This window comes from Anomaloglossus baeobatrachus, chromosome 6, assembly GCF_048569485.1.
Source record: "Anomaloglossus baeobatrachus isolate aAnoBae1 chromosome 6, aAnoBae1.hap1, whole genome shotgun sequence".
Taxonomy (NCBI): Eukaryota; Metazoa; Chordata; class Amphibia; order Anura; family Aromobatidae; genus Anomaloglossus; species Anomaloglossus baeobatrachus.
In genome coordinates, this window is record NC_134358.1 from 567,415,474 (window position 1) to 567,433,429 (window position 17,956).

At 50.8% G+C, this 17,956-nt stretch overlaps 1 protein-coding gene across 2 annotated transcripts in view; it reads right to left on the reverse strand.

The window, feature by feature from the left end:
• LOC142243676 (uncharacterized) overlaps positions 1-17,956 on the reverse strand; it is a 128,384-nt gene that overhangs the window by 70,479 nt on the left and 39,949 nt on the right. Inside the window, exon 1 of one of the 2 annotated variants that reach the window (XM_075315819.1) lies at positions 10,222-10,362. The exons of the other annotated variant lie outside the window; for it this stretch is intronic. The gene's annotated coding sequence lies outside the window, so the exon portion shown is untranslated. Of the gene's footprint in view, positions 1-10,221; positions 10,363-17,956 lie in introns of those variants that run through there. 2 annotated transcript variants of the gene reach the window in all.

Sequence of the window (17,956 nt, forward strand, 5' to 3'; positions counted from 1 at the left end):
CACTTCTCCTGTCCTGTATACTGGGTGTAATCTTCAGTATCTGTATTATTCTGTATATATACACTGCACAGTAGCACTTCTCCTGTCCTGTATACTGGGTGTAATCCTCAGTATCTGTATTATTCTGTATATATACGCTGCACAGTACCACTTCTCCTGTCCTGTATACTGGGTGTAATCCTCAGTATCTGTATTATTCTGTATATATACACTGCACAGTACCACTTCTCCTGTCCTGTATACTGGGTGTAATCCTCAGTGTCTATATTATTCTGTATATATACACTGCACAGTACCACTTCTCCTGTCCTGTATACTGGGTGTAATCCTCAGTATCTGTATTATTCTGTATATATACACTGCACAGTACCACTTCTCCTGTCCTGTATACTGGGTGTAATCTTCAGTATCTGTATTATTCTGTATATATACACTGCACAGTACCACCTCTCCTGTCCTGTATACTGGGTGTAATCCTCAGTATCTGTATTATTCTGTATATATACACTGCACAGTACCACTTCTCCTGTCCTGTATACTGGGTGTAATCCTCAGTGTCTGTATTATTCTGTATATATACACTGCACAGTACCACTTCTCCTGTCCTGTATACTGGGTGTAATCCTCAGTATCTGTATTATTCTGTATATATACACTGCACAGTAGCACTTCTCCTGTCCTGTATACTGGGTGTAATCCTCAGTATCTGTATTATTCTGTATATATACGCTGCACAGTACCACTTCTCCTGTCCTGTATACTGGGTGTAATCCTCAGTATCTGTATTATTCTGTATATATACACTGCACAGTACCACTTCTCCTGTCCTGTATACTGGGTGTAATCCTCAGTATCTGTATTATTCTGTATATATACACTGCACAGTACCACTTCTCCTGTCCTGTATACTGGGTGTAATCCTCAGTGTCTGTATTATTCTGTATATATACACTGCACAGTACCACTCCTCCTGTCCTGTATACTGGGTGTAATCCTCAGTACCTGTATTATTCTGTATATATACACTGCACAGTACCACTTCTCCTGTCCTGTATACTGGGTGTAATCCTCAGTATCTGTATTATTCTGTATATATACACTGCACAGTACCACTCCTCCTGTCCTGTATACTGGGTGTAATCCTCAGTACCTGTATTATTCTGTATATATACACTGCACAGTACCACTTCTCCTGTCCTGTATACTGGGTGTAATCCTCAGTATCTGTATTATTCTGTATATATACACTGCACAGTACCACTTCTCCTGTCCTGTATACTGGGTGTAATCCTCAGTATCTGTATTATTCTGTATATATACACTGCACAGTACCACTCCTCCTGTCCTGTATACTGGGTGTAATCCTCAGTACCTGTATTATTCTGTATATATACAATGCACAGTACCACTTCTCCTGTCCTGTATACTAGGTGTAATCCTCAGTATCTGTATTATTCTGTGTATATATACACTGCACAGTACCACTCCTCCTGTCCTGTATACTGGGTGTAATCCTCAGTACCTGTATTAGTCTGTATATCTACACTGCACAGTACCACTTCTCCTGTCCTGTATACTAGGTGTAATCCTCTGTATTATTCTGTATATATACACTGCACAGTACCACTCCTCCTGTCCTGTATACTGGGTGTAATCCTCAGTATCTGTATTATTCTGTATGTATACACTGCACAGTACCACTCCTCCTGTCCTGTATACTGGGTGTAATCCTCAGTACCTGTATTATTCTGTATATATACACTGCACAGTACCACTTCTCCTGTCCTGTATACTGGGTGTAATCCTCAGTATCTGTATTATTCGCCACGTGGTGACCTCCGTCCTCTCGTCCAGCTGGATCCGGTTCCACCTGTCATCTCCACCCGGCACCGGAACCAGAGCCTTGTTGTTGGGACTACCATCTGGACCCTTGTGACCTCAGGGACGTCTTCCTTCCTCCTTCTGGAACGGACTGTGCCCACACAGCTAGTGCTTCGGCTACCGTGCATCAAGGCCCTCTGACGGGGTGACCGGACAGTCCCTGTATTGGGGTTAGCTCCGGGTTGCTCCGCTGGAGGAGTCCGGTGCACGGCCCAGCATTTCCACCACCAGGACCTTACAGTATCTGTATTATTCTGTATATATACACTGCACAGTACCACTCCTCCTGTCCTGTATACTGGGTGTAATCCTCAGTGTCTGTATTATTCTGTATATATACACTGCACAGTACCACTTCTCCTGTCCTGTATACTGGGTGTAATCCTCAGTATCTGTATTATTCTGTATATATACACTGCACAGTACCACTTCTCCTGTCCTGTATACTGGGTGTAATCCTCAGTATCTGTATTATTCTGTATATATACACTGCACAGTACCACTTCTCCTGTCCTGTATACTGGGTGTAATCCTCAGTGTCTGTATTATTCTGTATATATACACTGCACAGTACCACTTCTCCTGTCCTGTATACTGGGTGTAATCCTCAGTATCTGTATTATTCTGTATATATACACTGCACAGTACCACTTCTCCTGTCCTGTGTACTGGGTGTAATCCTCAGTGTCTGTATTATTCTGTATATATACACTGCACAGTACCACTTCTCCTGTCCTGTGTACTGGGTGTAATCCTCAGTGTCTGTATTATTCTGTATATATACACTGCACAGTACCACTTCTCCTGTCCTGTATACTGGGTGTAATCCTCAGTATCTGTATTATTCTGTATATATACACTGCACAGTACCACTTCTCCTGTCCTGTATACTGGGTGTAATCCTCAGTGTCTGTATTATTCTGTATATATACACTGCACAGTACCACTTCTCCTGTCCTGTATACTGGGTGTAATCTTCAGTATCTGTATTATTCTGTATATATACACTGCACAGTAGCACTTCTCCTGTCCTGTATACTGGGTGTAATCCTCAGTATCTGTATTATTCTGTATATATACGCTGCACAGTACCACTTCTCCTGTCCTGTATACTGGGTGTAATCCTCAGTATCTATATTATTCTGTATATATACACTGCACAGTACCACTTCTCCTGTCCTGTATACTGGGTGTAATCCTCAGTATCTGTATTATTCTGTATATATACACTGCACAGTACCACTTCTCCTGTCCTGTATACTGGGTGTAATCTTCAGTATCTGTATTATTCTGTATATATACACTGCACAGTACCACCTCTCCTGTCCTGTATACTGGGTGTAATCCTCAGTATCTGTATTATTCTGTATATATACACTGCACAGTACCACTTCTCCTGTCCTGTATACTGGGTGTAATCCTCAGTGTCTGTATTATTCTGTATATATACACTGCACAGTACCACTTCTCCTGTCCTGTATACTGGGTGTAATCCTCAGTATCTGTATTATTCTGTATATATACACTGCACAGTAGCACTTCTCCTGTCCTGTATACTGGGTGTAATCCTCAGTATCTGTATTATTCTGTATATATACGCTGCACAGTACCACTTCTCCTGTCCTGTATACTGGGTGTAATCCTCAGTATCTGTATTATTCTGTATATATACACTGCACAGTACCACTTCTCCTGTCCTGTATACTGGGTGTAATCCTCAGTATCTGTATTATTCTGTATATATACACTGCACAGTACCACTTCTCCTGTCCTGTATACTGGGTGTAATCCTCAGTGTCTGTATTATTCTGTATATATACACTGCACAGTACCACTCCTCCTGTCCTGTATACTGGGTGTAATCCTCAGTACCTGTATTATTCTGTATATATACACTGCACAGTACCACTTCTCCTGTCCTGTATACTGGGTGTAATCCTCAGTATCTGTATTATTCTGTATATATTCATTGCACAGTACCAGTTCTACTGTCCTGTATGCTGAGTGTAATCCTCAGTATCTGTATTGTTCTGTATATATACACTGCACAGTACCACTCCTCCTGTCCTGTATACTGCGTGTAATCCTCAGTATCTGTATTATTCTGTATATATACACTGCACAGTACCATTCTCCTGTCCTGTATACTGGGTGTTATCCTCAGTATCTGTATTATTCTGTATATATACACTGCACAGTACCACTCCTCCTGTCCTGTATACTGGGTGTAATCCTCAGTATCTGTATTATTCTGTATATATATACACTGCACAGTACCTCTTCTCCTGTCCTGTATACTGGGTGTAATCCTCAGTATCTGTATTATCCTGTATATATACACTGCACAGTACCACTTCTCCTGTCCTGTATACTGCGTGTAATCCTCAGTATCTGTATTATTCTGTATATATACACTGCACAGTACCATTCTCCTGTCCTGTATACTGCGTGTAATCCTCAGTATCTGTATTATTCTGTATATATACACTGCACAGTACCACTTCTCCTGTCCTGTATACTGGGTGTAATCTTCAGTATCTGTATTATTCTGTATATATACACTGCACAGTACCACTCCTCCTGTCCTGTATACTGGGTGTAATCCTCAGTACCTGTATTATTCTGTATATATACAATGCACAGTACCACTTCTCCTGTCCTGTATACTAGGTGTAATCCTCAGTATCTGTATTATTCTGTATATATACACTGCACAGTACCACTCCTCCTGTCCTGTATACTGGGTGTAATCCTCAGTACCTGTATTATTCTGTATATATACACTGCACAGTACCACTTCTCCTGTCCTGTATACTGGGTGTAATCCTCAGTATCTGTATTATTCTGTATATATACACTGCACAGTACCACTCCTCCTGTCCTGTATACTGGGTGTAATCCTCAGTACCTGTATTATTCTGTATATATACACTGCACAGTACCACTTCTCCTGTCCTGTATACTGGGTGTAATCCTTAGTATCTGTATTATTCTGTATATATACACTGCACAGTACCACTTCTCCTGTCCTGTATACTGGGTGTAATCCTTAGTATCTGTATTATTCTGTATATATACACTGCACAGTTCCATTTCTACTGTCGTGTATACTGGGTGTAATCCTCAGTCTCTGTATTATTCTGTATATATACACTGCACAGTACCACTTCTCCTGTCCTGTATACTGGGTGTAATCCTCAGTATCTGTATTATTCTGTATATATACACTGCACAGTACCACTTCTCCTGTCCTGTATACTGGGTGTAATCCTCAGTATCTGTATTATTCTGTATATATACACTGCACAGTACCACTTCTCCTGTCCTGTATACTGGGTGTAATCCTCAGTATCTGTATTATTCTGTATATACACTGCACAGTACCACTTCTCCTGTCCTGTATACTGGGTGTAATCCTCAGTATCTGTATTATTCTGTATATACACTGCACAGTACCACTTCTCCTGTCCTGTATACTGGGTGTAATCCTCAGTATCTGTATTATTCTGTATATATATACAATGCACAGTACCACTCCTCCTGTCCTGTATACTGGGTGTAATCCTCAGTACCTGTATTATTCTGTATATATACACTGCACAGTACCACTTCTCCTGTCCTGTATACTGGGTGTAATCCTCAGTATCTGTATTATTCTGTATATACACTGCACAGTACCACTTCTCCTGTCCTGTATACTGGGTGTAATCCTCAGTATCTGTATTATTCTGTATATATACACTGCACAGTACCACTTCTCCTGTCCTGTATACTGGGTGTAATCCTCAGTATCTGTATTATTCTGTATATACACTGCACAGTACCACTTCTCCTGTCCTGTATACTGGGTGTAATCCTCAGTATCTGTATTATTCTGTATATACACTGCACAGTACCACTTCTCCTGTCCTGTATACTGGGTGTAATCCTCAGTATCTGTATTATTCTGTATATATACACTGCACAGTACCACTTCTCCTGTCCTGTATACTGGGTGTAATCCTCAGCAGTGGCGTAACTACCGCGGTCGCAGCGGTCGCGATCGCGACCGGGCCCGGGCGGTTTGGGGCCCGCGGGGACCCGGCAGATCAGCAGCCAGCTCCTCTCAGTGAGAGAGAAGCTGCACTGATCTATCACAGTGCACGCGCCCACTATATGACCCGCTGCCGCCCCCGACACCGGGCCCTCCTGCCCGATGTCAGCGGCGGCACCGGGGCCCCCCTCCCCCGTCACCGCGCACAGTAATAATGAAGAAAAGAGCGGCCGGCGCCGCTCTGCATCATCATTCTGCCCCTGTGCCTGTGCGGGGTGACGTCACTCCTGTGCGACTGCTGTGCTGAGTGCACAGAGCGCAGGGAGGGAGGACGCCGACCGCAGCACCGGGAGGACGAGCAGCAGTGGAAGGAGGAGAGCAGGGAGTACAGCATCAGTGGAACAAGGAGACGTCAGGACAGAGCAGCAGTGGAAGGAGGAGAGCGGTGAGTACTTGGTTTTTTTTTTTATATATATATGAGTACACGGTGGTCAGAGGCCTGGAGTGGGGAGGCTGCATTATACTGTACATGGAGGCCTGGGGTGGGGAGGCTGCATCTGTACATGGAGGCCTGGGGTGGGGAGGCTGCATCTGTACATGGAGGCCTGGGGTGGGGAGGCTGCCTGATACTGTACAAGGAGGCCTGGGGTGGGGAGGCTGCCTGATACTGTACAAGGAGGCCTGGGGTGGGGAGGCTGCATGATACTGTACATGGAGGCCTGGGGTGGGGAGGCTGCCTGATACTGTACATGGAGGCCTGGGGTGGGGAGGCTGCCTGATACTGTACATGGAAGCCTGGGGTGGGGAGGCTGCCTGATACTGTACAAGGAGGCCTGGGGTGGGGAGGCTGCATGATACTGTACATGGAGGCCTGGGGTGGGGAGGCTTCATGATACTGTGCATGGAGGCCTGGGGAGGCTGCATTATACTGTACATGGAGGCCTGGGGAGACTCCATTATACTGTACATGGAGGCCTGGGGAGGCTGGCAGCATTATTATACATGGAGGCCTGGGGAGGCTGGCTGCTATATTATACATGGAGGCCTGGGAGGCTGGCTGCTATATTATACATGGAGGCCTGGAGAGGTTGGCTGCATTATTATATATGGAGGCCTGGTGAGGCTGCATAATAAACATGAAGGACACCTTATACATTGAATATAGAGGTGTAATATACATAGAGGTCTATGAGGCTGCATTATACTGGAGGTCTATAGGGCTGCATTAAAATGGAGGTCGGGGGGGGGCTGTATAATACAAAATGAAGGGACACCTTATACATGGAATATAGGGGTGAATTATACATGGAGGAGTATGGGGCTGCATAATACCATCTGAAGTTTTATGGGGTTGTGTTATAATACATATAGGACTATGGGGGCTGCATTATAATATATGGAGGACTATGGAGGCTACCTTATACATGGACTATGGAAGTGCATTATAAAACATGGAGGACTATGTGGTGCAGTATAATATATGGAGAACTATGGGGTGAATTTTAATACATGGAGAACTATGGGAAATGCATTATAATTGAAGGGCTACTTTATACATGGAGGATTATGGGGGTGCATTATAATATATGGAGGGCTATGTATCTGCATTCTAATATATGAAGGGTTATGTGAGACCCTTTATACAATTATTTGGAAGGCTATGTGGGGGCTGTTATAGTATTTTGAGAACTTTATACAGGGGGGACAAAGATACAAGTATGGGATGGAAATGTTTTGTGCTGAGGGAAAAAGGCTCTTTCCCTCAGCAGCCAACTTTCCCATGTTCTGATATACATCTCTCAGCACCCAGCTTTCTCATGCTCTGATATGGGAAAGCTGGGTGCTGAGGACAAGATAAATATCAGAACATAGGAAAGCTGGGTGCTGATAGAGGGATTTCAGGGTGCTGTGGGTGAGAGCCAAGTGTCAGCGTCATTATCCTGTACCCCGAGTGTCAGTGTCATTATCCCTTACCCCATACCTCCCAACCGTCCCGGATACAGCGGGACTTTCACGCTTTACGTTGTTTGTCCCGTTGCCACGATCGGGACGGCCGGCTCCCGGGCTCCGCCCACCCACTCTCTCTCCGCCTCCCTGCTTTTCCCTCCTACCATCCCAGTAGACGTGGCATAACAGAGAGGAGCGCTGCCTGTGCTGCTGCTGGTACAGTAAAATCTCCCCAGCGCTGATTTCCCTCCCTCCCCCCCCCTCACCCCCGGCCGGAGCCTCTCTGTGCGGTCGGCCGGCCGCCTGTCTGTGCGGTCGGCCGGCCGCCTTTCTGTGCGGGCGCCCCCCGGCCGCCTGTCTGTGAAGGCGACCGGCCACCTCACTGTGTGGGCGACCGGCCGCCTCACTGTGGCTCCCTGCGTGTCCATGCTGGAGGCCCGCCGGCTGCCTGCGTGTCCATGCTGGAGGCCCGCCGGCTGCCTGCATGTCCATGCTGGAGGCCTGCCGGCTGCCTGCGTGTCCCTGCTGGAGGCCCGCCGGCTGCCTGCGTGTCCATGCTGAATGGGTGTGGATGGGGAGTGGATATGGGCGTGACTGTGAAATGGGTGTGGTTAGGGGCGTGGCCTAAAAATTTGCCGCGGCGCGTAATCCTCAGTACCTGTATTATTCTGTATATATACACTGCACAGTACCACATCTCCTGTCCTGTATACTGGGTGTAATCCTCAGTATCTGTATTATTCTGTATATATTAATTGCACAGTACCACTTCTACTGTCCTGTATGCTGGGTGTAATCCTCAGTATCTGCATTGTTCTGTATATATACACTGCACAGTACCACTCCTCCTGTCCTGCATACTGGGTGTAATCCTCAGTACCTGTATTATTCTGTATATATACACTGCACAGTACCACTTCTCCTGTCCTGTATACTGGGTGTAATCCTCAGTATCTGTATTATTCTGTATATACACTGCACAGTACCACTTCTCCTGTCCTGTATACTGGGTGTAATCCTCAGTGTCTATTATTCTGTATATATACACTGCACAGTACCACTTCTCCTGTCCTGTATGTTGGGTGTAATCCTCAGTATCTGCATTGTTCTGTATATATACACTGCCCAGTACCACTTCTCCTGTGCTGTATACTGGGTGTAATCCTCAGTTTCTGTATTATTCTGGATATATATATTACACAGTACCACTTCTCCTGTCCTGTATGTTGGGTGTAATCCTCAGTATCTGCATTGTTCTGTATATATACACTGCCCAGTACCACTTCTCCTGTGCTGTATACTGGGTGTAATCCTCAGTTTCTGTATTATTCTGGATATATATATTACACAGTACCACTTCTCCTGTCCTGTATACTGGGTGTAATCCTCAGTATCTGTATTATTCTGTATATATACACTGCACAGTACCACTTCTCCTGTCCTGTATACTGGGTGTAATCCTCAGTATCTGTATTATTCTGTATATATACACTGCACAGTACCACTTCTCCTGTCCTGTATACTGGGTGTAATCCTCAGTGTCTGTATTATTCTGTATATATACACTGCACAGTACCACTCCTCCTGTCCTGTATACTGGGAGTAATCCTCAGTATCTGTATTATTCTGTATATATACACTGCACAGTACCACTTCCCATGTCCTGTATACTGGGTGTAATCCTCAGTTTCTGTATTATTCTGTATATATACACTGCACAGTACCACTTCTCCTGTCCTGTATACTGGGTGTAATCCTCAGTGCCTGTATTATTCTGTATATATACACTGCACAGTACCACTTCTCCTGTCCTGTATACTGGGTGTAATTCTCAGTATCTGTATTATTCTGTATATACACTGCACAGTACCACTTCTCCTGTCCTGTATACTGGGTGTAATCCTCAGTGTCTATTATTCTGTATATATACACTGCACAGTACCACTTCTCCTGTCCTGTATGTTGGGTGTAATCCTCAGTATCTGCATTGTTCTGTATATATATGTCGCGGGCGGGGAGGAGGGTGTCAGCACACCGCACTCACCCCTTCTGCTCGGGTCCGGCGGCTGCTCAGTGGTGGCTCGAGCCGTGGGCCGGATCCCGGGGGTTTCTTGAGCGGCGCTCCTCGCCCGTGAGTGAAAGGGGTGTTTGGGGTGTTGGGATAATGTCCGTGACGCCACCCACGGTTGTGGTGATTGAGTGTACACCACCGCTGCTCTATGTGGAGGTCCCGGGGATGGTGAGGCGGAGCAGCCAGTTGTTGCGTTGTCCCTCCGTGGGTAGGGGTTGGTGATCCCGGGGCCCAGTGGGGTGCAGGGGCGCAGGGGCAGCGCTGTGCCTTGCGGCACGAAGGTACTTACTCAGCCTGAGACACGGACACAGTTTGTACGGTAAACCAACGGCTGGTAGGACGGTCCCACAGACGGTTGCACCTGCACTCCCGGTAGGTGACGGTGACGTCTCTCTTCCTTGCACCTGTTTGACTGATGGTAGCGGTGGATTCCCTCCGGTTACCCGCTCCCCGACTGCAATCTGGGCCGGAGGAGCTCTACACTTTGCCCGCAGGCGCTGGCCCTGGGGAAACTGGTGCCTTGGCGGTGGCGGTGTCTCTCCGGTAATGGTCGGGCTGTTGCCGTCAATCGGGACTTTGTTGCTGGGGGATCTGCGTCCCCTTCACTGACGGATTCGGCAAATTGGGCGACTCCTAGCCTTGCCGGGGTCCGAGAGGCCCCTGCCCTGGTGCTGACTGTCCTTCGGAACACTGCTCCAGACCACCGGGCACACAGCCAACGGGGTCCTTCCAGGAACTTCCAAACGGTCCCCCTCCGGACAGTCACCGCCGTCGCTGACCTTGCTGTTCTAGCCCTACACACAGCTGGGCTCTCAGGCTTCTCCTTCTCTCTGCTCTGTCACCACTTCTTGCTTTCCTCCTTTTCCACTTTCCTTTCCTTCACTTTCACTTCTGGTTGTTTCCTCTAGCCCCTGCCTGGGCTACTCTGCTGTTCACTCGTTCATGTCCCTGAGCTTTCTCCGCTGTTCACTCAAGCTCCTCCTGAGCTAAACTGCCTGGTAACTTCCTGCCTCCAGAGTTGTGAGCTCCTAAGTGGGCGGAGCCAACCGCCTGGCCCACCCCCTGGTGTGCATCACAGACTCCTGGAGGGAGGCAACAAGGATTTCTGGTTAGCAGGTGTGCCTACCTGGAGTGTGGGGTGTAGTGGTGTTGTTATCTGTGTCCCCTGGCTTGCCCAGGGCGACACATTCCCCCTTAGCAAAATGCAGACCGTCCGCGGGCTGCCGTCCTACACCGGTTTTATTTTTCTGTAAAAAGGGGATAACAGGGTTAAACAAAACATAAGCATTTTCAATCAACTCTTCCCAAGACGGGAGGCACATTTTACTTTTAACGTTTCAACGGTGTACGGTCACGGTTTCCGCTCTCTCCCACCCAAGTAACCTGGCCCTGATGCTGCCCCTAAAACCCAGGCAGCACCCCTTGACCCACAGTCCAGCACAAGTCACCCGAGCGGGATCTGTCCTTCCCTCCAGAGGGTAGCCACCGGTCCCTTTGGTGGCTGGGCCCTGGCCTGCTCTGCTCAGGGCCCTCCCTCCAACCTGCCTCTCCGGAGGCGGCATTGCGGAAACGGTAACGGTACCCAACATATTTACAAGCCACTAACGTTTGTGGTTGCCCTGCAGAGTTCACGGGCTTGTCCATAGCTAGTTTCCATGCATTAACTTTTAACGGTCCCCACGGGGACAACGGTGCCGGCTCCTGCCGGTTGCAGATCAACAAAATAAATCAGGTGACTGTTCGGTAATCATTTTCATTATCATTGCAGAACTTTCAACTTTTCAAACAAACACACAACACTCTTTTACATTTGCGGGCCCCTCTTACTCATAGAACGGTCTCCCTGTACCTAAGTGGGGGTCTACCTAGGTTGGAACGGGTGGACCTTCGGGGCCCGGTGTCAGTGGTGCTAGACAGTGGGGTAGAGGGAACAATCGGTTCCTCCTCCCTGCTATAGTGTGGGGCAGGCGGAGGTGCAGGGGGGCTGGGTGCAGGTTCATCCCTGGGCACTGGCACTGGTTCTGGCTCACGGTTAACCGCTTCCACTACTTCTTCATCCACGGGTTGTGGGAACAGTATCACTGGAAGTATCACCGCGCCGTTCTGTGTAGGCCAGTTTGCTGGGAAGTCACCCATTACAGTGTGGATTACCTCTGCTGCCTTCTCCACTGGTGGAGGAACCGGTACTTCAGCCTCTGCTTTTAACGCTGGGGGGCATTTCTTTAAATGGTCCCGAGAAACTGTGGCCAGGGTGCCCCCTTGGTCACGACTGATCTGGTAGGTCTTCCCATTGTCCCACTCGGTGGGTTGTACGACGTAAGGGACTTGCTCCCACTGATCATCCAGTTTGTGGGCTTTTCTCTTTCGTTTCAGCACCACATCTCCTGGCTGGAAAGGACCTGCAGGCGCCTTCTGGTTGAACCGGTGCTCTTGCTGTTCTCGACTTCTACTGAGGTTTTTCTCCACATACTCCTGGATTTGCCGGTACTGGGCCCTCCTCCGACTTTCCCACTCTGCCGTGGAAGGGAGTGCTTCCGGAGCCTCCAACCCCATCTCCAGATCCACCGGCAGGCGGCCAGGCCGGGCCCTCATCAGATACGCTGGGGTGCACTTCGTCGAGCTGGATGGGATATTATTGTACATGTCGACCAAGTCGGGTAACTTTTCCGGCCACATGTTCCGTTCTTCCAGCGGTAGCGTCTTGAGGAGCCCCAGGACCAAGTGATTCATTTTCTCGCACATACCGTTGGTTTGGGCGTGGTACGGAGTGGTCCGGATCTTCTTGCAGCCGTACAACTGGCAGAATTCGTGAAACACTTCTGCTTCAAAAGCCGGGCCTTGGTCAGTCAGCACCTTCTCGGGGTACCCATGGGGTCGGCAAAAATAGGCCTGGAACGCTCGGGCAGCGGTTCGACCAGTCAAGTCCTTAACGGGGACTACCACCATGAATCTTGAGTAGTGGTCTACCATGGTCAACGCGTAGGTGTACCCACTTCGGCTAGGGGTGAGTTTGACATGGTCCAGGGCGACCAGTTCCAGCGGCTGATGGGTGACTATGGGATGTAACGGTGCCCTCTGGCTAGTCTCGTCCTTTCTCCTTAGTGTACAAGGACCGCACTCTCGGCACCAGGCTTCCACCGATTCACGCATCCCACTCCAATAGAACCGCTCCCTCAACAGCATCTCCAGCTTCTTCCACCCGAAGTGGCCAGCACCATCATGGTATGCCCGCAGGACGGTAGCAACCTCAGCTTGAGGAACGATCAACTGGCATATCTTCTCATGGGTCTTTGGGTTGATCAGCTCACGGTACAGCCTCCCTTGGTGTAGGTAGAGCCGTTTTCGTTCTTTCCACAAGCGTTGGGCTTCGGCTGGAGCGGCAGGGTCTATTCCCATAGCACCTTGTTCCACCAGGGTCTTGACAAGGCAGACAGCCGGCGCTTGGTTCTGGGCGTCCTGCCACTCTTGACTGGGCCGCGGGTCCAGGTCCGCCCGTTGCTGACATACTTGTACCCTCTCAGTAGGCGGCTGGTGAAACGCAGGCAACTCAATCTCCTCGAGGTCGTCATCCTCACACCCCTCTTCTGACAAATGGGGCATCCGGGAGAGTGCATCTGCATTGATGTTGACACGACCAGCTCGGTACTTTATGGTGAAATCATAGTTGGCTAACCAGGCTACCCACCGCTGCTCCAGCGCGCCCAACTTGGCCGTGTCCAGGTGAGTTAGCGGATTGTTGTCCGTAAACGCGGTGAATTTTGCCGCCGCCAGGTAGTGGCGGAACCGCTCTGTGATAGCCCACACCAACGCCAATAGCTCGAGCTTGAAGGAGCTATAGTTCTCAGGGTTCCTTTCGGTCGGCCGGAGTTTTCGGCTGGCGTAGGCAATCACCTTCTCCTTCCCATCCTGGACCTGGGACAAGACCGCTCCTAACCCCACGTTACTGGCGTCCGTGTGGAGGATGAACGGGCGCCCATAGTCAGGGTACGCCAAGACCTCTTCTCCGGTCAAGGCCGCCTTCAACTGGCCAAAGGACTCCTCATGCTTGTCCTCCCACAACAGTGGGGCTCCAATAGGTCTACCACCTTTGGTCTGTCCCACGAGGAGATCTTGCATGGGGGCAGCCATCTTCGTGTACCCCTTTATAAAGCGCCGATAGTACCCCACCAGACCCAGGAACTGCCTTACTTCCCTCACTGTGGTTGGTCTCGGCCAGCTCTGGATGGCAGTGATCTTCTCCGGGTCGGGGGCGACACCATCCGCACTCACCACGTGTCCTAGATACTGCACCCTGGGTTTCAGCAGATGGCACTTCGAGGGCTTCAACTTCATCCCGAACTTGGCAAGGGACGCGAACACCTCGGCCAGGTGCTCCAGATGGGCCTCATACGTCTTGGAATAAACAATCACATCATCCAAATACAACAGGACGGTCTCGAAGTTTAAATGTCCCAGACAGCACTCCATCAATCGTTGGAAGGTCCCGGGGGCATTGCACAGCCCAAACGGCATGCTATTGAATTCGCATAGCCCCATCGGGGTGGTGAAGGCGGTCTTTTCCCGGTCTTCGGGGGCCACGGCCACTTGCCAGTATCCGCTGGTGAGGTCAAGGGTCGAGAAGTAGTTTGCAGTTCTCAGTGCAGCCAAAGATTCTTCAATACGAGGCAATGGATAGGCATCTTTATGGGTTATCTGGTTGATCTTCCGGTAGTCCACACACATCCGCATGGTACCATCCTTCTTCTTGACCAGTACCAACGGAGCGGCCCAGGGACTACAACTGTCCCGAATAACCCCTGCCTCCTTCATATTCTTCAACATATCTTTGGCACACTGATAATGTGCAGGGGGAATAGGTCTATACCTCTCTTTGATAGGGGGATGTTCACCCGTGGGAATGTGGTGTTGGACCCCCTTGATCTGCCCAAAGTCTAGGGGGTGCTTACTGAAAACCTGTTCGTACTCCTGCACTACCCTGTGTACCCCTGCCCTGTGATGTGTAGGGGTATCATCAGTGCCCACATGTAGCTGTTGGTGCCACTCCTTGGTGTCCCCCTGGGGTGGGGAAGTACTGGTGGTAGGTGGGAGTGTGGATGGACGGGCTTCCTGGATAGTGTGAGGGTCCAGGGTGAGCAGCTTGGCAATGGTGGCATACCGGGGAAGCCTGACTTCTTCCTCCCCACAGTTCAACACTCTCACAGGCACTCTCCCTTTCTTCACATCTACCACCCCTCGGGCGGCCACTACAGTGGGCCAGTGCTCGGAAGGCATGGGCTCCATCATCGCAGGGTAGTCACGCCCCTGAGGCCCTACTGCTGCCCTACACCAGATCATCATCTCACTCCTAGGGGGCACAGTCAATGGAGCGACATCCATCACTCGCACTCCACCAATCTCCCCTCCGGTTGAGCTTACATGCTGGCGGTACATCAGGGCGCGGATCTCACGCTGCACAGCCCTCTGCCGGCTCCCCGCCACCGTGGCGGCTAGCTGCTGCAAAAGGTTCAGCACATCAGCCATGCAGTGTTCCATCACATTGGTTCCCAACACTATTTTCGGGTTATGATCACTATGCTCATTCATGATCACAATCATACCCTGGTGTTGCAGTTCAGCTTGCCCCACTGTCATAGCCACCTCTTTATACCCCACCTGGGTCAATGGAAGTCCATTAGCGGCAATCAAATTTATACTATTGTATGGAGGCACTAGCTCGTCTGTGGCCCAATATCGCTGATACAATGTGTACGGTATGGTAGTTACCTGTGATCCAGTGTCCAAGAGAGCCATCACGGGTATGCCGTCCACAGCCACAGGGATGATAGGGCGGGCCCCGACGTATCGGTCTCGCCAGTCCGGGGGGCCACGGTGTTCTACTCCTGAGGATTGGCCCGGGGCCCCAGGGGTTGCTCGTTTAACGGGCACTGTCGGTAAACATGGCCCGGCTTACGGCACTTGTAGCAGATTGGAGGTCTGCTCCGTGGGTTGTTAGCGCTTCTCTGCTGCATCCAGGGAACATCTTCGGGACTGTCAGCAAGCTGCATCTGCGCTGGGGGCTGAGATCTGGTCAGAGGTTGAAGCGCAGCAAGGATTTTGGCAAGGTCTCCGTCCAGGCGACGGACCTGGGCTGCCAGTTCTTCCACTGTGCTGCTCGAGGCTGCGGGTAGTAAGGAGGTTGGTTTGGCTGAGGCCGCCACAACGGGAGCTGTCTCGACGGGCCACAGGACGGGTTCCAGAGCTTCAGCAGCTGGGGGCTGTAGTGCTTTAATGGCCCGCTCCTTTAACACAGCGAAGTCCACATCAGGGTGTTCCAGGGCCCACAGCCGGAGTTGTTTACGATCCTCAGGGGACCTCATCCCCTGCGCAAATTGCTCCACTAACATCTTATTGCTATCCGCCTCATTAATAGCGTTCACCCGCTTCAGCGTGCGGAGGGCGGCCTGCAGACGTAGAGCATAGTCCCGAATGCTATCCCCAGCTCGTTGCCGGCACTGATAAAACTGCATCCTCAGCTCAGCTTCAGTCCGGGTCTCGAAGGCAGTCTGTAGCTTCTCGAAGATGGTGGCTACGGAGAGCCGGTCCCCCTCGGTCCAGGTCTCCGCTTCCTGCTCCGCCGCACCGGTTAGCTGGCCTAGCACTATCGCTGCACGTTGCTTATCAGTTAGGGGGTACAGCTCTAGCAACGGGTTAAGCTTTTTCCGGAAGGCCTGCAAGGCATCCGGTTTCCCGTCATACTGCGGTAGCCAGGCAGCTCCGGGCGCATAGGGCAAGGAAAACGGCATGACCTGAGCAAGCGCGGGGGCCGCGGCACCTCCCGCCAGTACGGCCGGGACCTGGGCAGGCCCATTCCCATCCGCGGATGCCGCTGCGGCTGCGACCACCGCTCCTCCAGCGGCTTCGTCGGGCGCAGACATCTTGTTTCCGTCCCCCTTAGCTCTTTCCGGCCCCTCCTCTCTCGGGGCGGAGTTTTGGCCTTCGCGCCTCTACTGCTCGAGAAGACGCTCGAGCGGGAACTTTTCGCGCCAAAGATGGCGGCTTCTGAAATTTTTCTGCCGGATACCTCCGGCGGTAACAAGGCGCACCTCTACCAGACGGCAGAGCGGTAAGATCCTGTTCGTGACGCCAAGTTGTCGCGGGCGGGGAGGAGGGTGTCAGCACACCGCGCTCACCCCTTCTGCTCGGGTCCGGCGGCTGCTCAGTGGTGGCTCGAGCCGTGGGCCGGATCCCGGGGGTTTCTTGAGCGGCGCTCCTCGCCCGTGAGTGAAAGGGGTGTTTGGGGTGTTGGGATAATGTCCGTGACGCCACCCACGGTTGTGGTGATTGAGTGTACACCACCGCTGCTCTATGTGGAGGTCCCGGGGATGGTGAGGCGGAGCAGCCAGTTGTTGCGTTGTCCCTCCGTGGGTAGGGGTTGGTGATCCCGGGGCCCAGTGGGGTGCAGGGGCGCAGGGGCAGCGCTGTGCCTTGCGGCACGAAGGTACTCACTCAGCCTGAGACACGGACACAGTTTGTACGGTAAACCAACGGCTGGTAGGACGGTCCCACAGACGGTTGCACCTGCACTCCCGGTAGGTGACGTCTCTCTTCCTTGCACCTGTTTGACTGATGGTAGCGGTGGATTCCCTCCGGTTACCCGCTCCCCGACTGCAATCTGGGCCGGAGGAGCTCTACACTTTGCCCGCAGGCGCTGGCCCTGGGGAAACTGGTGCCTTGGCGGTGGCGGTGTCTCCCCGGTAATGGTCGGGCTGTTGCCGTAAATCGGGACTTTGTTGCTGGGGGATCTGCGTCCCCTTCACTGACGGATTCGGCAAATTGGGCGACTCCTAGCCTTGCCGGGGTCCGAGAGGCCCCTGCCCTGGTGCTGACTGTCCTTCGGAACACTGCTCCAGACCACCGGGCACACAGCCAACGGGGTCCTTCCAGGAACTTCCAAACGGTCCCCCTCCGGACAGTCACCGCCGTCGCTGACCTTGCTGTTCTAGCCCTACACACAGCTGGGCTCTCAGGCTTCTCCTTCTCTCTGC